Source organism: Procambarus clarkii, unplaced genomic scaffold, assembly GCF_040958095.1.
Source record: "Procambarus clarkii isolate CNS0578487 unplaced genomic scaffold, FALCON_Pclarkii_2.0 HiC_scaffold_2228, whole genome shotgun sequence".
NCBI classification, from domain to species: Eukaryota; Metazoa; Arthropoda; class Malacostraca; order Decapoda; family Cambaridae; genus Procambarus; species Procambarus clarkii.
Window position 1 is genome coordinate 1 of NW_027191235.1, and position 6,555 is coordinate 6,555.

At 41.9% G+C, this 6,555-nt stretch overlaps 1 long non-coding RNA gene across 1 annotated transcript; it reads left to right on the forward strand.

Moving 5' to 3' along the window:
* Window positions 1-357: 357 nt before the first annotated feature.
* Window positions 358-5,701, forward strand: LOC138362641 (uncharacterized). Its single transcript, XR_011227842.1, has 3 exons — window positions 358-466; window positions 2,383-2,479; window positions 5,538-5,701. It is a non-coding gene; the product is annotated as an uncharacterized lncRNA (long non-coding RNA).
* The last annotated feature ends 854 nt before the right edge of the window (window positions 5,702-6,555 follow it).

The following is a 6,555-nucleotide window of genomic DNA, read 5'->3' on the forward strand; positions in this document are numbered from 1 at the left end:
TCATAAACAAACACCACAACACCCAACATAAACCACCACAAACCCAACATAAAAAACCACCACAACACTCACCATAAACAAACCACCACAACACCCAACATAAACAAACCACCACAACACCCAACATAAACCACCACAACACCCACCATAAACCACCACAACACCCAACATAAACCACCACAACACCCACCATAAACAAACCACCACAACACCCAACATAAACAAACCACCACAACCCCCACCATAAACACTCCATCTCCATTACAAGACCCAACATATACCTGCACCAGTGTTCCGCCAGTGGTGCACTTGGCCCTTACTTCGTGTAACACTTGATCTGTCTGGCTCCAGGTGACGGTTCAGCCTCAGCCTTGGGTACAACTTCGAGCTCGACAGTGGGACCAACAGCCAGTGGTGGTGGCCGGCAGACGCCACGAGTCGGAAAGCGTTTTGCAATGGAAACGCGGTTAGTACAAACAACATTCAATTTCAAACAGCGGACGGGGGTAATTTCAATATTTAATTGAAGTTGTTCCGAGTTACCACGGAAGGTTGATGTCACGGAGTTATGGGGTTCATGTGTGATTATTCAGAATTTTTTGTAATTATAGGGAAGAGATGTATGTACATTGTGTGTGTGTGTACTCACCTTGATGCGCTTGCAGTGTCGAGCTAGTCTCCATGCCCCGCCTTCTGAACGTTCTTAGATTAATGCAAATACTGATTTTTCAAATTTTTATCATATTTACGTTTAAATGATAACTAAACCACACATCAGAAGCTGGAGAAGAGATGACGTTTCGGTCCGTCCTGGACCATTATCAGGTCGACTTGATAATGGTCCAGGACGGACCGAAACGTCGTCGCCTCTCCATCTTTATAGTTGTGGTTTGGTCATCATTTCTTCAACCACGTTATTGTGACTTCTTCGTTTACGTTTAAAACTCTGAATCAAATTGAGGCTTCTACGTCTAACCTATTCTACTTATTCTCTAACACCGAAAAAGTTCTGTTGACGTCTCTACGATTCATTTACTTCTCTAGTTTCTATCCATGACCTAGTTCACCTGTTCCTAGCTTTTAAAAAAAATGTTGTTTTTTTCAAAATTTGTCAATTCCCCTTAGGATCTTATATTTTTATCATGCCCTCCATCTCTCCTTTCCTCCAGTCTGGAAAGGGCCAGTTCTCTCAGTCTTTCCTCATAGCTTAATTCTTTAAACTCAGAAATAAGTCTCGCTGCACATCTTTTGACCTTCTCTAGTTTCTTCTTTTTTTTAGGTAATTGCTCCACGTTGGGGATGCATATTCAAGTGTGGGTCTCACCTTCGCTGTAAATAGGGCTCGGAAAGCCCCTTTCTCCTGGTTTCCGAAGGATACAACGATGTTGGCCAGTATGCCTCATGCGGCTGTTGTTATTCTGCTAATGTGGGCTTCTAGTATCACAGTTAATGTTATATCCACTCTCAGTCTTTCTCCTTTTCTGATTGAAAAATTACTTTTTACTTCATCCTATACTGCTGTACTCCCATACTCCCGTTCCAATTGTCATAACTTTGCATTTACTTGGTTAAATTCTAGCAGACATTTTTATCAAACCACTTCTGAAGTGTTCAAATCCGTTTGTAATGCGTGACAATCTATCCCTGTCCCTGATTCTTCGCATTAGTTTTGCATCATCTGCAATGATATAAAGGAGTCAATTTCCTCTGTCAGGCCAGTCACATTAGAAACAGGATGGGCCTTAAAACCGACCCTTGTGGTACTCCACTCGTAACCTCTCTCCAGTCTGATGTCTCTGATCTCACTGTAACCCTTTGTTTCCTTCCTGAGAGATACTCACTGATCCACCTTAGGACTCTTCTAAATATGCCAGCCTGCTTCTCTAGTTTGAGCAGGAGTTTATCACTTGGGGCCATAAGCATAATCCAAACTACTCGCCTGCTCTAGCAGCTTGCAAGGGATACTTGTAAGTGATACGGGTCTGTAGTTTAACGGTTTCTGTCTCCCTAGGGAACCCTGGGGTACCCCTACTCCCGGGGTAGACTATCTAGGGGTGGAGTATCTAGGGGGGGACTATCTTGGGGTGCACTATTTAGGGGTGTACTATCTTGGGGTGCACTATCCACGGGCACATTACATTGCGGTATACCCTTGGATACCCTACCCTGTGGTACACTTCCCTGGGGTGTAGTGGTACTATAGTGTAGGGGGTTACACTATGTTGGTGAACATTACAACTGGGCACACTGGGACACACTTGTTTCTCTGGAAGGTTTTGAGGACACCACAGTTATTATGTTATCGTCATTGGAAATGTCGCTGTGATCATCATCACTATCTAAAGTGTCATTTATTAATAGTTATTAATAACCTATTTACAGGCGTGTGTGACCCAATTCAACTGGGGGCCGCTGTCCAACCACAGCATCACTGTCAATTCCATATCCATGCGGGTGAGACCACAAGAATATGATTCAGGTACTAGTTCCAGCCTGTACTGTCACCTACGTCATCTCTACTGTCACCTCCATTAGCATCTCTACTGCCACCTCCATTAGCATCTCTACTGCCACCTCCATTAGCATCTCTACTGCCACCTCCATTAGCATCTCTACTGCCACCTCCATTAGCATCTCTACTGCCACCTCCATTAGCATCTCTACTTCCACCTCCATTAGCATCTCTACTGCCACCTCCATTAGCATCTCTACTGCCACCTCCATTAGCATCTCTACTGCCACCTCCATTAGCATCTCTACTGCCACCTCCATTAGCATCTCTACTGCCACCTCCATTAGCATCTCTACTGCCACCTCCATTAGCATCTCTACTGTCACCTCCATTAGCATCTTTACTGTCATCCCCATTAGCATCTTTACTGTCATCTCCATTAGCATCTTTACTGTCATCTCCATTAGCATCTTTACTGTCATCTCCATTAGCATCTTTACTGTCATCTCCATTAGCATCTTTACTGTCATCTCCATTAGCATCTTTACTGTCATCCATTAGCATCTTTACTGTCACCTCCATTAGCATCTTTACTGTCATCTCCATTAGCATCGTTACTGTCATCTCCATTAGCATCTTTACTGTCATCCCCATTAGCATCTTTACTGTCATCTCCATTAGCATCTTTACTGTCATCTCCATTAGCATCTTTACTGTCATCTCCATTTCAATTTCATAAGTGATATCCTTTATCGCCTCTAATGTTAAATATGTTTATGCTTTATAGGCCGGCCAAGAATCCATCTGGCCACGAGTATCATACCAAAAAATCGCAAAGAATATTTCCATTACAAGTGTAAAATCGTTCTTTCTCTCTCGTCAAGGTGATGTTACCGGCTTTAAGAACAACACATTATCCCAAATGACCAATAACAGACCATGAAGACATGCAGGCGATGAGTCACAATAACGTGGCTGAAGTATGTTGACCAGACCACACACTAGAAATTGAAGGGACGACGACGTTTCGGTCCGTCCTAGACCATTCTCAAGTCGATTGTGACTTGACTTGAGAATGTCAATCGACTTGAGAATGGTCCAGGACGGACCGAAACGTCGTCGTCCCTTCAATTTCTAGTGTGTGGTCTGGTCAACATGAAGACATAATTGAGTATATAGAAAATGTAATAATTTTCATGTAACCATATTTTACACCATTACATGTGGTTATTATTTTTGCTTAACAATAACAAATTTATTTGCAATCTTTTTCATTGGGTACATATTTTCTGTAATACAGTATACTGAAACATTATACTGGACACTTGTTTATATGACCACATTATGCACACACACATTATACACTGATACGAATTATATGCCAACTGGACACTGTGTAATAATGCTATGGTTATACACCTGCAACAGATCTAGAACTACTCTATCCCTTTGAGATGTATTTTTTTCTTGTCTCAATAAACATACTTGAACTTGAACTTGAATCATGGAATGCTGTAGTATTAGGATACAGCATCATGTGATGCTATAATATTGGTATAGTGTCATGGGAAACTGTACTTTTAAGATACAGTGTCATTGGATGCTGTACTATTACGATACAGCATCATGGGATGCTGTATCATTGCGATGCAGCATGATGGGATACAGTACTGTTACGGTACAGCATCATGGGATGCTGTACTGTTACGATACAGCATCATGGGATGCTGTACTGTTACGATACAGCATCATGGGATGCTGTACTGTTACGATACATCATGGGATGCTGTACTGTTACGATACAGCATCATGGGATGCTGTACTGTTACGATACAGCATCATGGGATGCTGTACTGTTACGATACAGCATCATGGGATGCTGTACTGTTACGATACAGCATCATGGGATGCAGTACTGTTACGATACAGCATCATGGGATGCTGTACTGTTACGATACAGCATCATGGGATGCTGTACTGTTACGGTACAGCATCATGGGATGCTGTACCATTGCGATGCTGCATGATGGGATACAGTACTGTTACGATACAGCATCATGGGATGCTGTACCATTGCGATGCAGTATGATGGGATACAGTACTGTTACGATACAGCATCATGGGATGCTGTACTGTTACGATACAGCATCATGGGATGCTGTACTGTTACGATACAGCATCATGGGATGCTGTACTATTACGATACAGCATCATGGGATGCTGTACTGTTACGGTACAGCATCATGGGATGCTGTACCATTGCGATGCTGCATGATGGGATACAGTACTGTTACGATATAGCATCATGGGATGAAGCATCACGATATATATTATTTTAAAAATAAAGTGAGAGGTGAGGTAGGGTTGCGAGGCTCTTCACTAGACGGGCGTCCTTACGACCCAGCTCAAGACCTGCCACGTGTTCGAAATCACTTGATAAACATTTCAACTGCAGTAGCATACGGTTCGTCACACCTGTTCTAATCGTGCTGGAAGTACCATTGAATCTCTATGATCCAAACTGTGTGGTTCCTGTTTACATGTTCGTAATGGTCGGGTACCAGTCCGTCCTCCTAAGGTTTCCCAACGTCAAGGAAGTGTCGTACTAAAGTGTCCTTATCCTAACCTACCAGAGAATCCAAAACGGAAAACGGGACAGTATGTCAATTTTGCGAGCCGCTACTATTTTCTTGTACGACAAATTTCGGTTATAGGTAGAGTATATATCCTTATATATATATATATATATATATATATATATATATATATATATATATATATATATATATATATATATATATATATATATATATATCCTTCCCCTAATACGACGATTTCTTAAGAGGACGGGTTGCGGGTACAGCCCTATGATTGGTGAATTCAAATTGAATTCTCTCTAGTTGGTCAGTCTCGATTTCAAAGTTATCTATGATACCTGTTGCTCTTACAACTTATGGCTAATGCAAGTGTTAGTTACTGATGCTTGGCTCCCTGACTTTATATACTTGATTTACAACCTATTTACACAATATTACACAATAAAATAAAGCTAAGTATAATATTTACGCTAAACTCTCATCTGCAGGCATCAACTGTCCGGTCATTAACGTGATGAGTCTGCCCTACCAGCCTAACAGTTACTATATGTTGGCCAACGTGTCACAATCTCGCGCCCCGGGAGCCAACATCTCCTACCAGTGTCTGAGAGAGTACAGGATGGAGGGCCCCACAGGAGGACCCTACACTACACAGGGCGTCAGCACCTGTCAAGGCGTGCCTGGCAGCGGCGACCTTGTCTGGAGCAGAAATCTCACTCTGCCTGTCAATGTAAGTGCTGACCTTTCATCTGTCCTGTCCAGCCTTTACCTTGTCCTGTGCAACCTTCCTCTTGTCCTGTATAACATCCCCTTGCCCCTATACAACCTTTTCTCTGCACCTGTACAATCTTCTCCCTACCCTGTACATCCCTCCTCTGCCCAGTACAGCTATCCCCCTGCTTGTACGGCCATTCCCTACCCTGAACAGCCTTCCCCTATACTGTATAAAATTCCGCATGGCTTGGTGCTGGGCTTAGGTCTAAAATCACGACTAAAGTATTCTTTAGTCCTAACCTCTGTCAAGAATGAAAGTAAACTGAGTATACATAGTATATTCTGTATAAACATAGGAAGAAACTCTGTATAACATTCTTGCTAACCAAAGAAATTATCATTTTGAAAAGCGGGTTACACCTCCTGGTGTGTGTATCCCTGTTCTCTATACCCCTTCACCTGACTTCTGAAGAGAGACTGCATGAAAGATAATCACACGCATCAATGATTAACACAAAACAATGATCATAGGCTTCAATGATTAACACAAAACAATGATCATAGGCTTCAATGATAAACACAAAACAATGATCATAGGCTTCAATGATAAACACAAAACAATGATCATAGGCTTCAATGATTAACACAAAACAATGATCATAGGCTTCAATGATTAACACAAAACAATGATCATAGGCTTCAATGATAAACACAAAACAATGATCATAGGCTTCAATGATAAACACAAAACAATGATCATAGGCTTCAATGATTAACACAAAACAATGATCA